At 37.5% G+C, this 26,169-nt stretch overlaps 1 protein-coding gene across 3 annotated transcripts in view; it reads right to left on the bottom strand.

The window, feature by feature from the left end:
• Positions 1–26,169, bottom strand: part of ACAP2 (ArfGAP with coiled-coil, ankyrin repeat and PH domains 2) — a 147,749-nt gene that overhangs the window by 98,766 nt on the left and 22,814 nt on the right. The gene's annotated exons all lie outside the window — the stretch shown is intronic.

Here is a 26,169-nt window from a genome sequence, read left to right as displayed (position 1 = left end):
TCACACTTAAGAGTTAAGATATAACAAAACACAATTCATCTACTTTAAGCCATCTATCACATTTTCAGATACCTAAATGTGTTTCAAATGGACAGCAATGGGGGACTAACCACCCAAAAAGTTATTTTGAACTCTGGGTAAGAAACTCTCAATTAGACAACAGAACTAAGAAAAAGATAGCTATGATAAACACTCTATTTCCAGAACTACCCACTTGAACTCTATGTAACATCCAAATAATCATTTTTTTAATGTTTGTTTATTTTTGAGACAGAGAGAGAGAGACAAAACACAAGTGGGGAAGAGGTAGAGAGAGAGGAAGACACAGAATCCGAAGCAGGCTCCAGGCTCTGAGATGTCAGCCCAGAGCTCAACGCCGGGTGCAAACTCACGAACCGTGAGATCATGACCTGAGCTGACGTGGGGCACTTAACCAACTAAGCCACCCAGACACCTCCCATCCCCCAAATAATGATTTTTATCAGCTTGTGATTCTACTTCTCCATCTGGTAACATTTACTGGAAGAAAGTTTTTAATCTCCAAAATAAGAAAAGTTTTTAATCTCCAAAATAAGAAAATTGTAACAATAAATTATTCAGTAAAGAGATACTTATTCCGTAAAATAAAATACTCCAACATAACAGTTTAAAGTTCAAGAAAACAAGAGGTGCTGTACTTCCACAACAGAGAAACAAACATGCTTCTCCCCTAACTAAAAGTGCCATTTTCTTCAGCAGTGTTTTTCACATTACATATTGTTCCCTTAGCCTAGAAAACATTTTCCCTTCACATAAATCTTAACTCCCTTCATCTGCCTACATATGCTACTTATCATGTAAAACTTAATGCATAAAAGAAAACAAACATATCTGCACAAGAAGATTGTTTGTAACAGGTTGAAAACCTACATGTCCAACAATAGGAAATAATGTAAATAAATGATGGTAAATCCATCCCATTATGTGAAGCTGCAAGTTTTTAAATGAGATTGATCTGTACATACTGAGATAGAAACATATACATGCTAGACTATTATATGTGGGGAAAAGCAAGTGACAAAATTATATATAGTGTGAAGCCAATTTTGTGGAGAAAAAGAAGCTGTTGGTATATGCATAGGCAAAAAATCTGGAAGCATATTTACCAATCTCTTAACTATAACTTTGAAGGATAAGGATTGGAGAGCAGAAAGTGTAAATAAGGATTTATACTTTTTACTACTTATACTTCTGGACTATTTAGTATTTGCAATAACTATGCACTTTTAAATTATTTTAAAGCCAATAAAGGGGGAAAAGAAATTCAGCCATCATCTTCCCAGGAGGTGGGGTCCGTTTGGAATCTCTTCCTCCACCCGCTTCAGCTTGATTACACAGCAGTCCTACGCTCCCACAACACCTCATGCATGTCTCTATCACTGTTCACTTCTCTTACTCATCTGAGCTTCCCATAGCAGTATGGACACTCAAAATGCTTGTTGAGTCAAGAAAGAAACTCCACAATTACTCTATCAGAAATGTTCTTCATTTTTTTTTTTTTTACCTTTATTTAACCTCCCTTTACTCAATCTCCAATTTCTGGGCTTTGAAAAAATTTTTTTCAATATTTATTTATTTTAGAGAGACAGTGTGCAAGGGGGAGAGGGGCAAAGAGAGAGGGAGACACAAAATCTGAAGCAGGCTCCAGGCTCTGAGCTATCAGCCCAGAGCCCAACACAGGGCTCGATCCACAAATTGTGAGATCATGACCTGAGCCAAAGTCAGATGCTTGACCTACTGAGTCACCCAGGCACCCCCATCTTCAATTTCTTCCAAGCAAATTAGTTGAAATCAGCAGGTCAAGATTTGACTTAATCACTGATTTCTGCTAAACATACAATTTGATAGAAACTTTACATATATTCTTCAATCTTATCTCATTGTACAATTCTACTAATTTACTTTTACAAAACAGTTTTTTAAAGAGAGGTACAAACAGGGGCGCCTGGGTGGCTTAGTCGGTTAAGCGTCCGACTTTCGCTTAGGTCATGATCTTGCGGTTCGTGGGTTCGAGCCCCGCGTCGGGCTCTGTGCTGACTGCCAGCTCAGAGCCTGGAGCCTGTTTCAGAGTCTGTGTCTCCCTCTCTCTCTGACCCTCCCCTGCTCACGCTGTCTATCTCTCTCTCTCCTAGAAATAAATAAAAATATTAAAAAAAAAAAAGAGAGGTACAAACAAAAGAGTTTAACCAATTGAGCCACCCAGGCGACCCCATAATCTGTTTTTATGTCCATGAGCTAAAAATGGTTTTTATATTTTTGAATGATTGGAAAAAACAAAAGAATAATATTTAAGGACACAAGAAAATTATATTAAGTTAAAATTCAACATCTACAAATAAAGTTTCATGGAAACACAGCCAAGCTCATGTCATATTATCTATGGTAGCTTCCATGCTATAATGGCATGGAAGAGTTGTGTAGTTTAGGAAGACAGGCCATATGGCCCACACAGCCTGAAATATTTCCTGCTATCTGGCATTTTAGAGGAAAGGTTGACTGACTCCTTATTATAAATATTAAGTACAAAAATATAAATGAAAATCCTTTCTCAGATACAAAATACATACAAGAAGACAATTTTTAGGACTTAGTTCTGGTTGACTGTACCCCAAGAACTGAACTTATCTATTCTTGCATCACAGTGTTTTATGATCAACTCAGTAAACAGTTAACTAAAAACATAAAATTAGAATAGGAAAAAATCTAGCAGCAAGTATTAACACTGAGACATTTCTAATCACATGGTGCTCACTTTCAGCTGTGAATTAAACGAAGCTGTATGAGAAGCACAAAAATAGAACTCTCCCTACCCAGATAACTGCATGCCCCTGATGTAGCAATAACCTTTTTAAACCACTATTTTTATAAAATGATCCATAAAAATAACTAAATAGTATGACTAATACAAGCACTACATTTTCTTTAATTTTCAAGAAAATTACTTGAAAGAAATGGTATGATGAAGAATTGTAGCCATCCATTTGAAATCCAAAACGCGCACACACACACACGTGGGGAAAAAAAAACCTAACTTCCACATGAACCATGGCAATATCCTCAAAATGGAATTAATAATCTAAGACTAGGTCACATTATGATGCAATCTAAATTGTAAAAACAGGATATTTAAGATCACTAATAGGCACATAAATATTAAAGATTAAATATGTAAACAAAGATGATTTGAGGTTCTAATAACTACCTCCTAAAGAATTAACAAAGATAAAAGAAACTATAATGTAGAGATTTTGAAACTATTACCTGCATTCCTTGTTTTATTTAATAGATATATTCCTAAAGGTTGCATATACATTAAATAACCATTTAGGTACTGAGAGGAGTTGCCTGTATGTCCCTGATGGCACCTACCATCCCCAACCAACCTCCTCTTTCAGCTCAACAGTTTTATCCACTGTGGGCAATGCTTGACTGTTCTTGGCAAAGAAAGGACAATGGCTGGCTCAGGGATAGTCCACTGACCCAACGGCAGCCCTGTCTCAATACATGACAAAGCTAGATGACCAAAGCTCCTAGAGATGGCTCTAGGATGAGATGGCTCCCTCTGCATTTTTGGCCAGGGAGCAGAGAGTACAATCCGTGGAAATCTGCTTTTTAAAATAAATCTCTACATCACTTTGTAATGTGAACAGCCACCCCTTTGTTCAGTAAATTCTGGGTCCTTTAGAATTGGGTCTCTAACACCTTCATGTTGAGGGGCAATGGGATGGAGTGTTTTTTTTTTTTAAAGAGCCAGTGTTTGCATTCAGTATCTTACTTCTTACTACCTATGTAACATCAACAAGTTCTTTGTGCTTCAGTGTCAACTACAAAATACAGCAATGACAATCTCTCCCACAGAGCTATAGGATAAATTTTTAAATACATATAAAAATCTTTCGCACAGTGCAGGACGCTCATTGGGTATTCAATAAATATCAGCTATAATTATCTATGTTAAAGAAAATACACAATCTCTTTTCATTTTCATTTTATGGGCCCAAAAGGGAAGGAGTAATTAGATCAATTTATCGCATACTTTCAACATGAATTTGAAATGGTTTGAAAAAGGAGCAAAAAAGTTAAAACAGGCCTACGATCAGCAAATAAAGTAGCAAGTCCAAATTCCAAACACTTCAATACTCTTGCCCTTTTCCAAAAAATATATGTCAAATACACTTTTTCTAACTTTATTACTTTAGTCTAGACCACAGTGCTATACTATATGGTAAGACAGTATTTGAAAATCCACTTGGTTTTCCAAGGTCATCAAAGTTCTGTGTGTCTCTTCTAAGAACAAAAAGAGCCAACTCTGTAGTCAGTACAAAGAAGTGTTAAGGCTCTGAATGAATGTTTATTGCAAATCTATATTAAGCCACCTTTTTAAAATGACTGAGCTTTTATTTTTGAGAAGTCTCAATGAAATTAAAAGGTCTTTTTTGCCCAAATATTAGGTAAGAAATGTTATAACTGCTCCTATTTGCTCAGATTGGTCTACTAAGCAAACCAGGCAAAAACCCATAAGAAATTCAGTCCTGTAATGGGGAAGACTATTGTAAAAAACACAGACTGGAAAGGGAAACCAAAAGTTTAGTCTAACTCTCTACCAACTAATATGAGTCTTTGAGATCATAATTTAATCTCTCCAAACCTCAGTTCTCTCACCCATCCAAAGTGAGGAATACACTGGGTCATCTTTAAAATTACTTCCAGATCTTAACACTCAATTATCCTGGAATAAGCATTCAAAGGAAAATTAGAACCTGGATATGATGATCTTCTCCCAAGCAAGATTTCCTCCAGGTTCTCATTCATGCTTTCAACACAGAGAAAAAAAGAAAAAACTTATAAGCCATGAAAACCCTCACCAAAATTTATATGAAGTTTCAGTCATCCTTTTCAAAAGCCTCCCGTATGTACTTCCTAAAAGATAAAAGTATTGGGGAAGATAGTGGTGGCTTTTTGTAAAATTTTTTGTCCAGCTTAACATTTTAGGGGCAAAAAACTTTTAATTTGTTTTTTAAGTAGCCTTCATACCTATCACAGATGCCAACACAGGGCTTGAACTCATGACCCCGAGATCCAGACCTGAGCTAAGATCAAGATTCAGATGTCAAACTGACTGAGTCACCCAGGCACCCCAGGAAAAAAAAGACTTTATCTTTTGTCCATACATATATCTTTCTGAGTGAGCCCCATTACATTTCTTTCTTAAAGACTGTAAACATTATTCTACCATTTCCCCATAAAAAAAATAAATCTAAGAAAAAGTAGTTGGGGCACCTTGGGTGGCTCAGTCAGCTGAGCGTCCCACTTTGGTTCAGGTCATGATCTCATGATTAGTGAATCTGAGCCTCACATGGGGCTCGGGATCACTGCTGTCAGCAGTGAGCCCACTTTGGATCCCAGTCCCCTTCTCTGTCTGCCCCTTACCCCCAAAAATAAACAAAAAAACAAAAACAAAAGTATTTAAAGGAACACGTACTCTTCTCCCTTCTTGTTCTCCCCTGCTGATACACAATATCCAAAATAAAACCATTCAAGCCAGAAAGGAATATAATTAAAGAAGCAACCAAAATAGCCCAAGATGGAGATACAAGCAGTATGGTGCAGGCGAATGAACAGCACACACTCAAGTTATTACTCAGGTGCCAATAACCCTATGAGTCCAAGTCTATCATTAAAAAGAGAGTAGCACTCTTCAAATATTATCAAAATCATCATTCTGCATAGAGAAGTGTAGATGGAAGAAGGGAAGAAGTACAGAGCATCTGTTCCTAGGGCTCCAAATTCTCTCCTTAACAGGGGTATCCTGGATCTCTATCGAACATTCTCTTTTTATCACATTCAATAGCAAATAATCACTATTTACAGAAAATCAGTCAAAGGAAATACTGATAATGTTTTATTTTTACCAGATAAGAAACTCTGGGTTTTTTCCTCATTTAAAAAAAAAAAATCAGTACTATATTACAAGGCTATGATCCTCCTCCAACAGCCTGAATTTCTTGTCCAGGCAGTTAGTATATGCAAACAGGTAAAATGCCACTATAATTACAGTGGGAGTTAATATCATCTACTGTGCCATAAAAGAATGTGGTGGAAGAAGACCTGATCCCTCTATTGTGCTGGGATCCATAAGTCAACAGTGACAGATGACTGGTTAATAGTCCCTTCCAGTTTTCACAGTCAAGGGTGTAAAGCTAGAATGAAGGTATTAGTCATCTAAATGGGGGGTAAGGTCACTTTAGTGAGAAAGAAACAGAGGAAAAGAAAAAAACTACAAACTTATAGACTACTACATAATGTTGCTTTCAACTGGGCCCAGAAAAATAAAAGCTGAAGAAAAAGGTATTTCTGTCTTGCAATCACAATAAACTTAGGAAGGTATATCTCAAAAAAAAATTCCTTTAATTGACTTTCTACAAGAAAGTCCATTCCCAAGAATCTGATCACTATATAGTAGGTTTTGACATCACAGGAAAACAAAGTAGTTACCATCAGTGTTTAAAGAATTAAAATCAAATGTTTAACCAGAGCAGTTAAACTGCAATGCTTATCGTATCAGTGGCATGACATGGTCAATATCTTTAGGGAGAAGAGAGCACTGTAAACTTCACGGTTCATAACAAGGGGAGAGTAGACCTCTATAAGGAAAGAACATTGTGACTGATAATACTGTCAGGATGACCAAGTATCAGATAACATGGGACTGTCAGCAGACTCACAATGAGAGAAAGGAGCAAGATGGTAGGGATACCTAGACAAGCCCAGACAAAAGTGTCAAAAAGTATAATCAGAGACCATATTCCTCCTTTCGTGGCTATTCACCCTTTATCCTTTTCAGGAACTGGAAATGGTACTTAAGCCACAGGATATCCTGAAAATCAGAGCAGGTAAATAACTAAAATTCTGGGTCTTTCAGTGTTCTATCTATGATGTATCTTAGGCTGCCAACCAAATCACATCTATAACTTTTCCAGGCTTCTCCATTAACAAAAACAAATCTGTTTTAGTACATAATGAAAACAATTTTGCCATATATACTCACAGCTTTACAATTTGCATGGCACCTGCATGTATGATATAACATTTGTTATATTAAGAGAAGAATACAGAATAGGAATATGAACTAATAGAGAAAAAAACATTAACAGGAAATGAGCTACAATCCCAGAATCCCAGAATCTTGAATTAGAAGAAACTTTAGCCAATTGCTAAATGTCAGAACTGTTAAATGAAAGTAAAGTGGCTGTTTTTAGACCAGTATTTCATCTCTGTTAAAACCCTGCAATTTTATAAGATCTGTAAACAGGATCTGGAAGAATACAAATTTAAGAGCCTAATAAACAGGCTCAGGGTTTTAAAGACACTGGTCATGCCATGAACCTTAGGACAGTAAACTTGTGACACTGAAGTACCTTTTCCTCAGTGGAAGGAGCAACTCAACACCACCACCTCCACAAAGCACCCCATACTCAAATCAAATACAGCACTTGCACTCAATATGATAAATCCAACCACTGGTCTTGCTGCCAAAGTAAGAGACCTTGAGCAAAGACTATGATCCATTTAGTTTATTTAGTTACCAAGTAAGCATTTGTTTATTGGATAGAGAGATGCAGCACTGAAACAATCAAAACATTAAGAACAATTACATAATCTGAAGCCCAAGGCCGCTCATGATGCTTATACCTGCATCTCAGTGTACATGTATTTATGTGTAATTCTCCAGTTCCCTTTTGCTCCAGTTTTTACTTATTCCAATTTGCCTCTATAACCTTCTATAGATGTTACTATATGTCTCTAGAGAAAATAAGAATACACAAATAATTGCTTAAACGTCAAAACTAGACTTAGAATGAAAGAAGGAAAATGTCAGCTCTTTCCACATACAAGGATAAGCCTATATACCTTACTTAACCATTTTTATACCTATAATTTCTTTTAAAGTTGAGAGAAATGGGAAATTCTTGCAATATAATACTCCAGAATATACACTAATATAGGATTTCTAAAACAGGCCTTGAAAGAAATCTCAAAGGAGCTAAGGAGGAATTCACTGTAACACCACAACAAAATTATACTACAACGATCCCATCCCTACAGTCAACTTATAATCAAGTAGAATCCTTGAACATCCAAAGACAAGAATCAAAATAGTTATACTAAAGTTAGGGGGAAATTTTTTGAACTTTAAAAAAAAAACCCTAGAAAAATTCAGACCAGTGAAGAAACTTGAGATTTCCCTTCCTTTAACACAAACAAGAGCAAGTATCAATTGCTTGGGATATGCAGATGAAGTAAACAAAGATCCCTGACATCCTAGACCTTACACGGGAAGAGGAAGACAGTCAATTAACAACGAACATAATAAATAAGTCATTTAGATAGTACTCTATAAAGTGCTAAGTGCTATTAAAAAAAAAAAAAAGCTTGGGGTGCCTGGGTGGCTCAGTCGGTTGAGTGTACAACTTCAGCTCCAGTTATGATCTCACGAGTCGTGGGTTCGAGCCCGCATCGGGCTCTGTGCTGACGGCTAGCTCAGAGCCTGGAGCCTGTTTCGGATTCTGTATCTCCCTTTCTCTCTGACCCTTCCCTGCTCACTCTGTCTCTCTCTCTCTCTCTCTCTCTCAGAAACAAATAAAACATTAAAAAAAAAAAAAAAGGTAAAACAGAAGTGAGGGGCAGAGCAGGGGGCAGGGACAGTTGCCACACTTTTTTTTTTTTTTAGTATTTTTTCTTTTCATAGTTTATTGTCGAATTGGTTTCCATATAACACCCAGTGCTCATCCCCACAAGTGCCCTCCTCCATGCCCATCAACCTCTTTCCCCTCTCCCTCACCCTCATCAGCCCTCAGTTTGTTCTCAGTATTCAAGAGTCTCTCATGGTTTGCCTCCCTCCTTCTCCCCAATTACTTTTTCCCCTTCTTCTCCCCCACGGTCCTCTTTTAAGTTTCCCCTGTTACACTCAGAAGTGAAAACATATGGTATCTGTCTTTCTCTGCCTGACTTATTTTGCTCAGCATAAAACCCTCCAGTTCCATCCACGTTGCTACAAATGGCCAGATTTCATTCTTTCTCATTGCCATGTAGTATTCCACTGTATAGATAAACCACATCTTCTTGATCCTTTCCATCAGTTGATGGACATTAAGGCTCTTTCCATGATTTAGTTGCCACAATTTTAAATAAGGTAGTCAAGATAGTCATCACTGAGGAAGTGACATTTGAGCAAAGCCTGAAGAAGTGAACCACATAGACAAGGGTGTAATGGATGTAATATCACACCAATGCAACAGCCCTGGTGTGTTAAAGGAGTAGCAAGGAGGCCAATATGGCTGAAACAGAACAAGCAAAGGAGGGGTGCCTGGGTGGCTCAGTTGGTTAAGCATCCAACTTTGGCTCAGATCATGATCTCATAGCTCATGAGTTCCAGCCCCACATCGGGCTCTGTGCTGACAGCTCAGAGTCTGGAGCTGCTTCAGATTCTATGTCTCCCTCTCTCTCTGCCCCTCCACAGCTTATGCACTGTTTCTCCCTCTCTTTCTCAAATATAAACATTTTTTTTTTTTATTTTTAAAAAGAACAAGCAATGGGGAGAGATGCAGGAGAAGAAATGAGAGAAGAAATGGAGAGCCCCATCACCATTACCAGCCTATGGCTTAGGAGACGAATAATAAAGATCCTACCTTTACCCTAAGTGAAATGGGGACCCAGTGACGTAGGGAAGAGACACAATACAACTTCATTTTTCAAGAATCACTCTGGCTGCTGTATGGAGAAGATTGGAGGGAAACAAAAAAGGAAGCAAAGAGACCAGTTAGGAAACTAGAGATCATCCAAGTAAAGGATGAAGGTGGTTTAAACTAAATCCAATCAGTGGTAAGAAATGCTAATCTGGATATATTTGCAAGGTAGAGCTAAGAGGATTTCCTCATGAGTTGGATGTAGTATGAGCACATGCACAGGTATACCAGTGAGCAGGTGCATGTGAAAATAAGGATGGACTCAAAGTTTTTAGCTGAAACAGCCAAAAGGACAGAGTTGTAAACAACTGAGATGGAGAAGGCTATGGGCAGAACAGATCTGGGAAGAGAAGAACTGGAGTTCAGGTTTGGACTTGATCTGAAATATTTATTATATATACAAGTGGTAACATCAAGATGGATAAAAATGAATCTAGAATTTAGGAGTCTGCACTGGGGATGTAAGTTTAGAAATCATGGACATACAGATAGTATTCACAGCCACGAGACTGGGCATTTTTGGGAAAACATGAAAATAGAAAAAATGATTAAGGATTGAGGTCTGGGCACTCAGTATTAAAGGTCAGGCAGAACAAGGAGAAATAGCAAAAGAAACAAAAGGAGCAGCTAAGGAGGTAAGAGGAAAACCAAGAGACTTTAGTGTAGAAGGGAAGTTAAAAAAAAAAATGTAAGAAAATAATTGATTAACTATGTCAAAAGTTACTGACAGGTAGGTGTGCCTGGACGGCTTAGTGGGAAAGCATCTGACTTTGGCTCAGGTCATGATCTTGTGGTTTGTGGGTTTGAGCCCTGCATCAGACTCTATGCTGACAGCTCAAAGCCTGGAGCCTGCTTCAGATTCTGTGTCTCCCTCTCTCTCTGCCTTTCCCCTGCTCACATTCTTTCTCAAAAATAAACAAAAATTTAAAAAAAAAAACATTTTGGGGCACCTGGGTGGATTAGTCGGTTAAGCGTCCGACTTTCGCTTAGATCGTGATCTCGCGGTTCGTGGGTTCGAGCCCCACATTGGGCTCTGTGCTAACTGCCAGCTCGGAGCCTGGAGCCAATTTCAGAGTCTTTATCTCCCTCTCTCTCTGATCCTCCCCTGCTCACACTGTCTCTCTCTCTCCTAGAAATAAATAAAAAATATTAAAAAAAAATTTGAAATTCTGAATAGCAGTTAGTAATGAGCAGAGATTTGAACCCTTTTCAGCTGTATGAGGTCTTTGTAAAATTAATCTTGAGAACAAATTAAGACCAAAACAACTGTCTGAAATCAGCAGTAATCATAAAACCAATCTTGGAGATAATAACAAAAGACTATAACAACTCTTTTGAAATCAGCAGTAATTTTTTTATGTTCCAATATAACTACTTATGGAAACAAGTTTGAATTTTATATAATTTTCACATCACACACTAGTTTTTTAATTCCAGTACACTTTACAGTGTTATTTTCTGACGTACAATATAGAGAGTTAGCAATTTTATATGCTCACCAAGATAAGTGTACTCTTAATCCCCTCCACGTATTTCCCCATACCCCCTACCACCAACTCCCCTCTGGTAACCACCAGTTTCTTCTCTAGATAACACTGGGGTTTGTTTTTGTTTTTTTTTGGTTTATCTGTTTCTTTTTTTTTATTCTTAAATTCCACATACAAATGAAATCATATGGTACCTCTCTTTCTGCTTTATTTTGCTTGGCATTATATCCTCTAGATCCATCCATGTAGTTGTAAATGGCAAGATTTCATTCTTTTTATGGCTGAATAGTATTCCATTGTGTGTATATATACATATGTATATTGTATATATTCTATTGTGTATCTTTATCCATTCATCTTCCAGCAAACACTTGGGCTGCTTCCATAATTTGGCTATTGTAAATAATGCTCCAATAAAGACAGAAGTGCATATATCTTTTTGAATTAGTGTTTTTATATTATTTGGGTAAATACCCAATAGAATTAATGGATCATATGGTAGATTGTTTTAATTTTTTAAACTTTTTTTTAAAGTTTATTTATTATTTTGAGAGGGAGAGGGAGAGAGAGAATCCCAAGCAGGCTCTGTACTGTCAGCATGGAGCCTGATGCAGGACTTGAATTCGCGAACTGTGAGATCATGACCTGAGCTGAAATCAAGAGTTGAATGCTTAACCAACCGAACCACCCAGGCACCCCTAGTATATCTATTTTTAATTTTTGAGGAACCTCCATACTGTTCTCTTCAGAGTGGCTGCACCAGTTTGCATTCCCACCAACAGTGCACAAGGTTCCTTATTCTCCACATTCTTGTCAACACTTATTTTTTCTTGTGTTTTTGATTTTAGTCCTTGTGAAAGGTGTAAGATGGTATCTCATTGTGGTTTTGATTTGCATTTTTCTCTGATGATAAGTGATGTTGAGCATCTCTTCATGTGTCTCTTGGCCAGCTGTAGGTCTTCTTTGGAGAAATGTCTGCTCCTGTCTTCTATCCATTTTTAAGTGGACTATTTGGGTTCTTTGATGATGAGTTGTAGAAGTTCTTTATATATTTTGGATACTAACCCTTTATCAGATATGTCATTTGCAGATACCTTCTCCCATTCAGTAGGTTGTCTTTTAGTTTTGTTGGCTGTTTCCTTTGCTGTGCAGAAGCGTTTGATGTTGATGTAATCCCAATAGTTTATTTTTGCTTGTGTTTCTCTTGCTTCAGGACACATGTCTAGAAAAATATTGCAATGGCTGATGTCAAAGAAATTACTGCCTCTGCTCTCCGCTGGGAGTTTCATGGTTTCAGGTCTCACATTTAGGTCCTTAATCCATTTTGAGTTTATTTTTGTGTATGGTGTAAGGAAGTTGTCTAATTTCATTCTTTTGCATGTAGTTGTCCAGTTTTCCCATCACCATTTGTTGAGAAGACGCTTTCCCATTGTATATCCTTGGTTTATTTGTCAAAGGCTAATTGACCATATGACTGTGGGTTTATTTCTGGGCTCTCTATTCTGCTCCACTGAAATCAGCAATAGCTTTTTAAAAATAGCTTGTAGGGGCGGCTGGGTGGCTCAGTTAGTTGAGCATCTTGACTTCGTCTCAGGTCATGATCTCACAGTCTGTGAATCAGCCCTGCATCGGGCTCTTGTACTGACAGCTCAGAGACTGGAACCTGCTTCAGATTCTGTGTCTCCCTCTCTCTCTGCACCTCCCTTGCTTGCACTCTCTCTCTCTCTCAAAAATAAACACTGAAAATAATTTTTTAAATATTTGTACGAATATAAGCAATGTTTTGTATTCATTCAACAAATATTTAATATTTATTGAATGCCAGACAGTGTATAAGAGACTTAAGATATAGTAGTAAACAAAATAAACAAGTCTTTGCTCTCATGGAATCTATATGAGGTTAAGACAATAAACAGATATAAAACATGTATACATATTGTATTCGGTGGTAAAAGCACTTTTTTAAAGTGGGATAGGATACAAATTGATGAAAAGGGGTTCAAATATTAATATTTAACAAAACTTAATGTTTGAAATATACTGAGGAATGAAAAGAAATTGCTTGAACAATATAAACAGTGAAGAAAATAAATGTGATCTGTTATAGTCCACAGAAGTTATGTTTTAATGTAATATATATTAAATTGCTTCATATATAATATATAAACTGTTTTAAATATATGTTAGATAAATATTTAAATTTGGACATTAAAGCACAGAAGATTTGTTCTTTTTATAACTTTTTAGTTGGACGTGTTTTTAGGTTTAAAATTTTATTGGTTCTGGCTTATCTTATTTGGTGGGACATACCAAAATTTTGATTTCTTATGTTAGGACACTAATCAATTAATTAGAAAACTACAGTACACAAACAAAAATTCCTGATATTTATGTAAAAGTAAATGCTACTTATGAGAATGGAAAGCCACAGACTGGGAGGAAAAATTTGGAAAGCATATATCTGATAAAGGACTGTTATTCAAAATATACAAAGAACTCTTAAAACTCAACAATGAAAAAGTAATTTGATTTGAAAAATGGACCTAAGATCTAAATATCTCACTAAAGAAGATCTACAGATGGCAAATAAGCATATGAAAAGATGCTCCACATCATATGATTAAGGAATATCATCAAATCATTAAGGAAATGCAAATTAAAACAATGTGACACCACTATATACCTATTAAAATGTCCCAAATCCAAAATATTGACAAGTGCTGGTGGAATGTGGAGCAATAGGAATNTTAGAGGGGAAGGAGGGAGGGAGAGAATCTTAAGCAGGCTCAGCACAGAGCCTGACGCCTGGCTGGATTCCACAACCCTTGGATCACAATCTGAGCCAAAATCAAGAGTCAGATGCTCAAATGACTAAGCCACCCAGAAGCCCCAGAAAAACTAAACATACTCTTAACATACAATCCAGCAACTGTGCTCATTGACATTTACCCAAATGAGTTGAAAACTTAGATCTACACAAAAACGTACACAGGGATATTACAGCAGCTTTATTCTTAACTGACAAAATATCCAAGCACCCGAGATGTCCTTCAGTAGGTGAGTGGCTAAATTAACTGTGGTATATCTAGAAAGTGGGGTATTACTCAAAAGAGCTAAAAAGGAATGAGCTACGAAGCCATGAAAAGACAAAGAAGAAACTTAAATGCATACTAAAAGAAAGTATAAGAAGCCAAAAAGGTTACACATTGTATGTTTTCAACTATATGACATTCTGGTAAAGACAAAACTGCAGACATTAAGAAGATCAGGGGCTAAGGAGAAGGGAGGGATGAATTGGCAGAATCCAGAGGATTCTCAGGGCAGTGAAACTATTCTGCATGTTACTATGATGGTGGGTGGTGTCATTATACATTTGTCCAGACCCACAGAATGTACAACACCAACAATTAACCCTAATGTAACCCATGGACTTTGAGTGATAATGATGTGTCAATTCAGGTTCCTCACTTGCAACCAATGTGCCATACTGTGATGCCTGTTGTAGATAGTGGAGGAGATTTTAAGTATGTGGGGCAGGGATGACATGGGAATTCTCTGTACTTTCTGCTCAAGTTTGCTGTGAACCCAAAACTACTCTGAAAAATAAAGTCTACTGAAAAAAGTACATACAGGAGAGCCTGTGTGGCTCAGGTAGTTAAGCATCAGACTCTCTGTTTTTTAATTTTTTAAATGTTTTTTTTTTTTTATTTTTCAGAGAGAGAGACTGCATGAGCAGGGGAGGGTCAGAGAGAGAGGGAGATACAGAATCTGAAAGAGGCTCCAGGCTCTGAACTACCTGTCAGCACAGAGCCTGACATGGGGCTCGAACCCACAAACCATGAGATCAATGCATCAGACTCTTGATTTTAGCTCAGGTCATAATTTCACAGTTCCTAAACTCAAGCCCAGAGTCAGGCTCTACACTAACAGCACAGAGCCTGCCTAGGATCCTCTGTCTCCCTCCCTCCCTCCCACTCTCCCTCTCCTCTCCCTCTCTCTCTCTCTCTGCCCCTCCCCCACTTGCATGAGCTCATTCTCTCTCAAAAAAAATACACATTTGCTGATGTGTATCATTTATGACTGTAAAAGATTTTCAAATATATAATCATTCAATACCATTGATTGATTAAATTTTTCTATGTATGAAAGATAAAAATAACTTTTTAAAATTTATATATATGGCTGACTCAGTCAGTAGAGCATGAGACTCTTGATCTAGGGGTTGTGAGTTCAAGCCCCAAAATGGGTGGAAAGGTTGCTTAAAAATAAAAAATCTTGGGGTGTCTGGATGGCTTAGTCAGTTAAGCATCCAACTTTGGCTCAGGTCATGATCTCATGGTTCATAGTTTCGAGCCCCATGTCAGGCTCTGTGCTGACAGCTCAGAGCCTGGAGCCTGTTTCAGATTCTGTGTCTCCCTCTCTCTCTGCCCCTCCCCCACTCATGCTCTGTCTCTCTCTGCCTCAAAAATAAACTATAAAAATTTTTTTAATAAATAAAAAATCTTTTTTTAGACAATATTCTTTAATTTTTTTCTCTTAATGTTTATTCATTTTTAAGAGACAGAGCACGAGTGAGGGAAGAGCAAAGAGAGGGAGACACAGAATCCAAAGCAGGCTCCAGGCTCTGAGCTGTCAGCACAGAGCCTGACATGGGGCTGGAACTCACAGACCGCGAGATCATGACCTGAGCTGAAGTCGGACACTTAACCAACTGAGCCACCCAGGCACTCCAAAAATAAAAAAAAACTTAAAAAAAAAAGGTATATATGCAAAGTAAGTGTATTTTATAGAGCAGTAAATTTTAAGTCTCAAGTCACAGAAAATGAAGTTGTTGGGTTTTTGTTTAATGTTTATTTTTGAGAGACAGAAAGAGAGAGAGAGAGACAGCACAAGCAGGGGAGGGACAGAGAGACACACAGAATGTGAAGTAGGCTCCAGGCTCTGAGCTGTCAGCACAGAGCCCAATGCAGGGCTGTAACCCACAAACTGCAAGATCATGACCTGAACCAAAACCAGCCGCCTAACCGACTGAGCCCCCCAGAGCCCCCCAAGGTCAAGTTTTAACATGAAAAAAAAAAAAAAAAAGACAAACTACATATTGAGCAGAGAGATTTTCACTGACAAAGGATTAGTTCATTTGTACAAAAATTCTACAACAACAAAAAGACAAGGGAGCCAATAGAAAATACGAGGGGGGGGGAGGAATAGAATATGAATAGGTAGTAACTTACAGAAGAAACATCAATGAACAATCAATATGAAAAGATGCCCAACTTTATTAGCAATTAATTAAACAAATTTAAAATCACAAGACACCATTTCATACCCATCAGACTGCTTAAAGTATTACAGTTTGACAATACTGACAATATCACACATAGGAGAGGATATAACATATATAGTCCCATACATAGCTAGTGAGAGTGTACATCAATATAACTCTTTATAGAAAGCAATTAGGCAATATCTGATAAAATTGGAAGATACATATCTCCTTCCACCTGGTAGCTCCACTCCCTAATTCTCACACTTGTGCAGAGACATACATGCACAGGAAATTTCACAGTGACNCTCTGTTCATGCTGTTTCTCTCTCTCAGAAATAAATAAAACATTTAAAAAATTTAACAAAAAAATAATGTCTATCCACAGAAAGGATACAATAAAGAATTTTCTTACAATGGATTTCCAAATACCATGAAAATTGTGAAAAGAAACTAAAAAAACAAGTATCAATTAGGGAATCTCACAATTTCACAACTATAATGCAGAAAGTAAAACATATTCAACAAAACACTCTCAGAAAGCCTGTTATTTGGCAAGCATCTCTCTCTGCATAAGCTTAACATATATCTGTCATAAAATGCAAAAGGAAATTATCCCAAATTACAAAACCAATTTTCTCTCAAGGAAATAAATATCAAGATCTCACATCTTTATCTCCAGCTCCAGCTCCTATCTCTCAGAGCTTCAGACTGCCTACTGAACATCTCTGTCTGAATGGACCATAAGTAAATTAGAAAAGGGGTATTATCTTCTCCACCAAATCTGCTTTATCTTGGTGAGTAGCAACAATATTCCCACAGTTGATCAAGACATAAATAAATCTAGACATCATCCTGGACTCTCTTCCCCATCCCTCATACCCAAGTGAACACAATGTCCTAACATTCTACTTCCTAGATACCTTGATGCCATCCCACTTCTATTTCCACTAACTACCCTAGAATAGACCATCATTTCCTCTCACCCGAATTGCAAAAACTACCTTCTAAAAGACGATCTTGTTCCAACAAAGTTAACTGCATCAACACACTGCAATCAGCATGTTAACCAGCAAAAATATGACCAAGACACACTAACCTCCTAGTTAACATTTTTCAATGACTCTTTACGATCTTTAGGATAAAATCCTTAATGTGACCCAAAAGGCCCAGAATCTGGCCCTTATTTACACCCTCATCTTCACCACTTTACATTTTCACCTACATTTGGGCCTTTGCACATGCAGTTTTGCACCAGAAGCCCTTCTTTTAAACTCCTCTTCACTTTGGTAATTCCCAAGTTTTCCTTCACCTGTCAGCATAAACACTTCACATCTTAGAAGCTTTACTTGCCCATGTAGGACAAGAGCATTTTTATATGTTCCCAAGATTAACTTTAATTATATCGCTTAGCACAAGGTAATTTAAGTGTCCATTTACTCCACGAAGCAGAGATTGAGTCTTGTTCACCATTAAAACTCCAAAACATGGGGGCTCGCGGGGTTCAGCTTTTGAGCTGAAACTTCAGCTCAGGTCATGATCTCACGATTTGTGAGTTCAAGCCCCACATCCGGCTCTGTGCTGACAGCTCAGAGCCTGGAGCCTGCTTCAGATTCTGTGTCTCCCTCTCTCTCTGTACCTCCCCTGCTCATGCCCTGTCTCTCTCTCAAAAATAAATAAACGTTTAAAAAAATGTTTGTCTTAAACTCCAAAACATAGCTTAAAGGATTAAGAGGTTGAACTCTCTTCCAAAAGCAAGAAATTAGATACCTTGCAATTTGCAATTAACTTGTTCTTCATTGGTGTTTCTCAGTTTCCCTGAAACCCATCCCAAAATTGTTTTTAATAATTTCTGAACAATCAAGAGATTAAAGAAGTCCATATAAAAACATTAATTCTTATAGAAGTGTTTTGTACAGAATATTACCCCTCAACACGTATATGTATGGAACTATTCAAATTACTGAAACATTATATGGCATGGAGATGCTTGCAATAGATTTTTTTTTTTAAGTTTTATTTAAGCAATTTCTACACCCCACATGGGGCTAGAACTCATGACCCCAAGATCAAAAGCTGCATGTTCTTCCAACTGAGCCAGCCAGGTGCGCAGCACCTGGTGCCAGGTGCTTGCAATAGACTATTAAGTGAGGGAAAAAACCTTGGGTAAATTTCTAAAAATGGAATTGCTGAAACAAAGGTTTTAGGAGCATAAATAGTTTAAGGGATTTTTTTTTGTTATATATATACCTAGCTACACATATACACACAATATACATACATACATACATACATATATATATTGTTTATATTATCTACCCTCTCAGCTCCCTCCCACAAAGGCTGAATCAATTTATACTTGCACTAGCTACATAGGAGTATATCTCTTTATAGTCTGTGTAGTAAGCATTTTTATCTTTGTCAATTGGAAGATTTAAAATAATGGCATCTCGGGGCGCCTGGGTGGCTTAGTCGGTTAAGCGTCCGACTTTCGTCGGACATGATCTCGCGGTTCGTGGGTTCGAGCCCTGCATCGGGCTATGTGCTGACTGCCAGCTCAGAGCCTGGAGCCTGTTTCAGTCTGTCACTCCCTCTCTCTCTGACCCTCCCCTGCTCACGCTGTCTCTCTCTCTCCTAGAAATAAATAAAACATTTAAAAAAATAAATAAAATAAAATAAAATAAAACAAAATAATGGCATCTCAATGTTGATTTAGTTTCCCATTTAGTACAAAATGTGAAACAAATTAGATTTGCAATCCATCTTTCTCTTTTTTCCACATGCCTATTTATGATATTAACCTATTTTCTATGGAGGTAGGTTTACAATAAAAAATTTACCAGTTTTATTGAGATACAAATCAAATACCATACTCATTTAAGGTACAGAATTTGAGGGGCACCTGGGTGGTTCAGTCAGTTGAGCATCTGACTTCAGCTCAGGAGCCCTGTGTCGATCTCTGTGCTGACAGCTCAGGGCCTGGAGCCAGCTTTGAATTCTGTCTCCATCTCTCTCTGCCCTCTCCCATTTGTGCGCACATGCTCTCTCACTCTCTCTCAAGAAAATAAACATTTAAAAAATTGTTTTGAAAAAAAGTAAAAGCACAGAATTTGATAATTTTTCGTATATCCAGAGCTATGTACCCATCACCACAATCTAATTTTAGAACATTTACATGACCCCAAAAAGAACACCCATACCCATAAGCAGTCACTTCCCATTCCCCCTCCCCCTGTTCCCAGATCTAGGCAACCAACCACTAATCTACCTTCAGTCTCAGTAGATTGATCTATTCTGGATACTTCATATAATGGAACTGCAAGACTTTTTTCCCCAGTACATTATTTTGAATTTATTTAAATAACCACAGAGTACCCTCTTTAAATGAGAGGATGGGCAAGAATTTTTATATTGGAGTGTATTTTTAGAGATCAGAGGTTGATAATAGACAGTTTCAGATATTGAAGCTAAGTGTTAAGCTTCTGACTTTTAGAAGGGGATTTTTTAACCAAACACATTCTTGAATCTAGTTATACACTATTGTATCAGGTCTTATCTAAAAAGAATACAGATGGGGCCTCTGGGTGGCTCAGTTGGTTAAGCGTCAACTTCGGCTCAGGTCATGATCTCACAGTTTGTGGGTTCNGATCTAGGGGAAGTATATTTAACTCACAACAGCCAGAGAGAAGAGATGTATAGGGCAAGGTAAGTGGGAAAGGACATAGGGCTTCCACACTCTGAGAGTGCCACTCTCCCCATATCTCCACGATTCAACAACCCAGGAGTTCCTGCGAGACATTTTTAAGAGCTCTCTAAATACATAGGATTTGAATTTTCTTTTACATATTCCAAATATTTTCCCATCTTTCTTTATTGGTTGGGGGTGGGGTGGGGTAATATTCTTATACAGTCAAATCTATTTTAAGGTTTTGTCTTTGTTGTCATGCTCAGAAGTACTGTCCTGATTCCAAAGTTAATATATATCTCACAAATATTTTCCTTTAGTACATTCACAGCTTCAATTTTAACATACAAATCATTACTCCACCTAAAATCTACTCTGGAGAAGTGTATGGTATCCTACCTTGTTTTTCTGCCAAATAGTAAGCCAGCTGTCCCTCATTATTTCTCCAGGAACCATCCTTTTNCTGTTCTCAATACCACATTATTTTAATCTCAGTACTCCATAATATATTTTAAAATCTGATAGGGAACACTGTACTCAAAACTGTTATTTTTCAAAGTTTTCTTGGCTAGTCTCACACATATGTTCTTAGGTTTCCTGGACTTTAGAAGAGTGATATTACATTTAAATTTATAAATTAGTTTAGGAAGAATTTATACTTTCTCAATGTTGAGTCTTCAATCAACAGATATGATTCCTTAGTTATATCTTCTCTTTTTCTCAAGTTTTATAGTTGTTTTATAAAGCCCCATATATTTTATGTTAACTTCATTTCTATTTATTTTATATCCACTATTAATGAGATTTTCCACCCCTTAATGTAATTTTTTAAGTTTACTGAGAGAGAGAGAGAGAGAGAGAGAATGAGAATGAGCAGGGAATGGCATAGAGAGAGGCGGACAGAAGATCCGAAGTGGGCTCTGTGCTGACAGCAGGGCTTGAACTAAGAAGCTTGAAATCATGACCTGAGCCGAAGCTAGACGCTTAACAGACTGAGCCACCCGGTCTCCCCTAATGTTTTTATTTCTATATACTTAATGGCATACAGGAAAGTTACTAGCTTTATTTAATGTATAAACATGTTCAAAGCCCTTTTTTAAAATTTTATTAATTTTCATTATATCTGCCTTACATGTAATCAGACCTTAATATTGTAAGCTGAAAAAGGCATATAGGAATACAATTTAAAAATGCATTCACCTGTGACCATACTCAACAAGCTAAACTTCTCAAGGAAGACCAGAGACATTGCCAAATAAACAGCAGAAAGAATTACACAGGCATGAACTCAGGAGCTGAGGACCATGGATAGAAATATTTTTTTAAAAAAGAGAAGATGGAAGGAAGGAAGGGAGGGAGAGAGGGAGGGACACTATTCCACTCAGAACCCAAAAATGTGACTTACTACTTAACTTTGAAATACTAAATGTCTCACAAATTAACATATATTTGTTTAACAAGAAAAAAAAAAACTATAGTCATGCCACAAAAATACATCCTTCTTTAAGAGGAATGTCACTAAGTCTGAAATGAATTAGGATAGAAAAATCATGAAAATCTTCTCAGTGGTGAACCATCTGGAATGATTTTTGTGTTACACAGTTAATTGGGGGGCAAAAAGGGTCACTATTGTTGCTTTTCCTTCTTTTAGGCATTTAGTTACTCTTTCGGAGACTCATGATTAAAATTAATGACCTCTTAATTATGTTGACCATACTAAATCTCATCACGCTGGTGGTTTCCCTGTGATTCAAACAAACTGTTATCAGCTGACTAGCACTAATGCAGGCAGGGCAAAAAGACTACATTGCTTCCCATTGCTTTCCTTCCTGTTTTACTCTAAAAACATTTTTGTATGCCTTAAATGTTTCACTTAGTTTCAGAGTCAGGTCTTTGTCATAGGAATTTTTGTGAAGACAGATTAGCTCCTTAACACAGGCAACTTACCCCAAAACTCCTTTTTTCATTATTCAAATTATATTTTTGCAGCCTGTGCACGTAAAACAAAAGAGTAGAATGAAACATACACAAAATTAAGCAGTTAGCCCAGGGCTCATCTCTGATCAATGTATTACTTTGATAACTCACCCGCTGCATGATATAAAGTAGAGAATATAAAACATCTAATAAATGAGACTTTAATAAATGTAATCCCTATTCCTGAAATTACCTACTACTCCAGCAGTAATAAACCAGTTATGGGAGGGAAAGGGAGACTGACATGTCTTGGTGGAAAGCAAACTAAAATTTCTAGAAGTCAGACAAAAGAATGGAGTTGATACATCCTGTGTTCTAATCCTTTACCATCATTACTTTACCATCATGACATTCCCATGTAATATTGGCCAACCACTTGAAATCTGACTTATTCATTACTTATGACATTCCAAATAATATCACTTACCCTACTTCTCCCAAAAGAGTTCTGAGATTCCTAAAATATCTGAGCTCCAGATATCAAAGGTAATCCATTTTAATTCTTCCATTTTAAAAAGAGAAAACAGGGGTGCCTGGGTGGCTCAGTCGGGTAAGCATCTGGCTTTTGATTTCAGCTTAGGCTATGATCTCACAGGTTTGTGGGATTGAGTCCCCCATTGGGCTCTTTGCTGACTGCATGAAGCCTGTGTGGGATTCTCTCTCCCTCTCTCTATCTGCCCCTTCCCTGCTCACACACACATGTGCACGCTCTCTCTTAAAAGTAATCATTGTTTAAATAACAAATTAAAAATAAAGAAAACATATTCCACTTAAGTATTTGAGACAAATTAAATACAAAAGAATAAAACAACAATTATAAACACCAGTTATTACTAAGAAATTCCACAGAAGTTTAGAGAAGACTAAGGTCTGTGAGGACTGGAATAATGAGATGACTATTTTAACAAGGAGACTTCAATATTTAATAAAAAGGCAGGGGAAGAAGCAGCAGTAAGGGCATGTTTACTTACTTCCCTGAAGTTTACAAGCATGAATAAAAGGAAAGAAACAATTATTCCACCAATAATAAAACTAAGGAACAGCTATAATTCTGTACTATAGATAAGATTATATGTCCAATGCCATGAAATAAGGGCAAAATGAAAAGTGAAGCTCCCAGAATTTCACTAATCTCAAGTAAAGTGCATGTTTTTAAATTAAATCAGACTTCCAGAGGGGCGCCTGGGTGGCTCAGTCAGTTGGGCGTCTGACTTCAGCTCAGGTCATGATCTCACGGTTCGTGGGTTCAAGCCCCACGTCGGGCTCTGTGCTAACAGCTAGCTCAGAGCCTGGAGCCTGTTTCGGGTTCTGTGTCTCCCTCTCTCTCTGACCCTCCCCTGCTCATGCTGTCTCTCTCTCTCTCTCTCTCTCAGAAATACATAAGACATTTAAAAAGTTTAAAAAAATAAATCAGACTTCCAGAAAGTCCTATTAACAGCACATAACATGATACCCACATAAACTCTGTCTCAATCTTAGCTGAGGGTTCCAAGGCACTACCTGCTAATACTCCCACTACTCAAAATAAGGTGTTAGACCACATGGACAAGACCTGCAAAGGAAGGGAAAGTAGGGGAAGCAATTTTACAATACTTAGCTGATCACCCACTTCCAATTATTTTTAAAAAGAGTGGAGGTGGAGAGCATTTGGAGAGATCTAATGAGGAGATGGAAATTGGGAAAAAGGGATTTCTTTAGAGAGTTGTCAATACCACTCTCAAATCAGAGGAATGGATTGGTGCTTTACCCCTTTACCCTCACTTCTAGCCTAGTAAGGGTGGGCTTCAAGGACACCACTCTGAAAGCTTGATTATCTGTCTCTTAGAGATTCGGGATTCTGCAGACTGGTTATCTGACTTCTACCTGAGAAATCTGAAGACTAGCCATTTGAAGTAATCCATGACAACAGAGTAGAAGGCTATAATTTCGAAGTACCTGCACTCACTGATAGCTGGCCAGGTGAATGTCTCCCAGGTAAAAAACTGTGAGCCACTTGAGAGCGGTCTTGGGCTTGTTTTATATCCCAGATTGAGGAAACTTCTGCAGGAAGAGGCTGCAAGTACCACTGGATGCCAAGGGACTAACAGAAATATTGTAAACAACCAGCCCCACAAGAATCACTTGCCTATGATAAGAGAAAAGCAGTTAGAGATCCCCACTGATGGAAATGAGGGAGTAAGAGTAGTGAGAGCCTCACACATTCTCTAAATTGGATGGGGATTTTTTTTATAGCTTTATTGAGGTATAACTGACATACAATAAACTGCACATATTTAAACCATACAGTTTGATCAGTTCTGGCATATGTATACACACATGAAGCCATAATCACAGTCAATAAACACATCACTCTTACAATCTCCTCCTGCCCCTCCCTTCCCAAAGCAGTTCCTGTCACTATACAATAGTTTAAATTTTCAATGATCTTATATAAATGAATTAATATGTACTCTTTTTGATCTAGGTTCTTCTACTTAGCATACTTGATTCATCCATGTAGTAGCATGTATGAATTATTCATTCATTTTCATTACTGAATAGTATTTTTTTAATGTTTGTTTATTCTGAGGGAGCATGCAAGCCGGGGAGAGGCAAAGAGAGGGGCAGGAGGAGAGAGACTCCAAAGCAGGCTCCACACTCAGTGCAGAGCCCAATGTGGGGCTCAATATCACAATTGTGAGATCATGACCTGAGCCAAAATCAAGAGTTGGATGCTTAACATGGAGCCACCCAGGCACCCCTGTTTTAAGGATATACCAATTTATTTATCTTCTTAGTTAGTGATGGACATTTAGACTGTTTCTAGTTTCCAGCTATTACAAATAAAGCTGCTATAAATTATTCATGTACAACTATTTTTGTGGACATATGCTTTCTTTTTTTTTTTTAAGTTTATTTATTTTAAGAGACAGAGAGAAAGCACATGTGCATGCTCACATCGGGGGGGTGGGGAGGAGGGGTAGGAAGAGAGGGAAAGAAAGAATCCCAAGCAGACTCTGCGCGGACAGCTGAGTCTGGCTCGAACTCACAAACAATGAGATCATGACCTGGGATGAAGTCAAGAGTCAGATGCTTAATTGGTTGAGCCACTCAGGCACTCCTAAACATATGCTTTCTTTTCTCACCGTTAAACACTATCTCTCTCAAAAATAAATAAATATTAAAATTTTTAAAAAAGACAATTGAACTCAATAACTAATTTGGGGAGATAAGTAAAAAATAAATATTATGGGACACATTAACAAGGTGAAAAAAAGAAGGCATCAATTACAAAATAAAGAATGAAAAAGACAAAAATAAATTTGAAAGCACAAATGAAATACATAATGTATTAGTTTCCTAGGGTTCCCTAACAAATTACCAAAAGCTAGGTGGCTTAAAACAACAAATTTATTCTCTCACAGTTCTAGAGCTGGAAAACAAGGTGTTGGTAGGGCCCTGCTCCCTCTGAAACCTGTAGGGGAGGGGCCTTCCTTGCCTCTTCCTAGCTTCTGGTGGCAGCCACCAACTCTTGGCTTGCAGCTACGTCACCCTACTCTCTGCCTCTGTCATTACACGGCTGTCTCCGCCCTGTGTGTCTATCATCACATTGTTTTCTGTCCTCTTATAAGGATACTAGTTATAATGGATTAATGGCTCAACCTACTCCAGTATGACCTCATCTTAACTTAATTACATCTATTATGACCTTACTTGGAAATAAGTACCTTATTTGGAAATAAGTATTTGCCTATAGTACCTGCCACCAAAGTGTGGCAAGTTAGAAAGGTACTATGTAGGTGAATTATATAACAACTTCACGAACAAAGAACTTCAAACTCAAATTACACCACAGCATGAAGAAGTGGACATTTCATTTTTCAGGTTTGTTTCTTCATTTTAAAAAGTCAATATAGGGGCACCTGGGTGGCTGAGTCAGTTAAGCATCCAACTCCTGGTTTTGGCTCAAGTCATGATCTTGTGGTTCATGAG

Source organism: Crocuta crocuta, unplaced genomic scaffold (genome assembly GCF_008692635.1).
Source record: "Crocuta crocuta isolate KB4526 unplaced genomic scaffold, BGI_CrCroc_1.0 scaffold70, whole genome shotgun sequence".
NCBI classification, from domain to species: domain Eukaryota; kingdom Metazoa; phylum Chordata; class Mammalia; order Carnivora; family Hyaenidae; genus Crocuta; species Crocuta crocuta.
The sequence above is the reverse complement of the archived record's forward strand: the minus strand, read 5'-3'. Positions and strand labels throughout refer to the sequence as shown.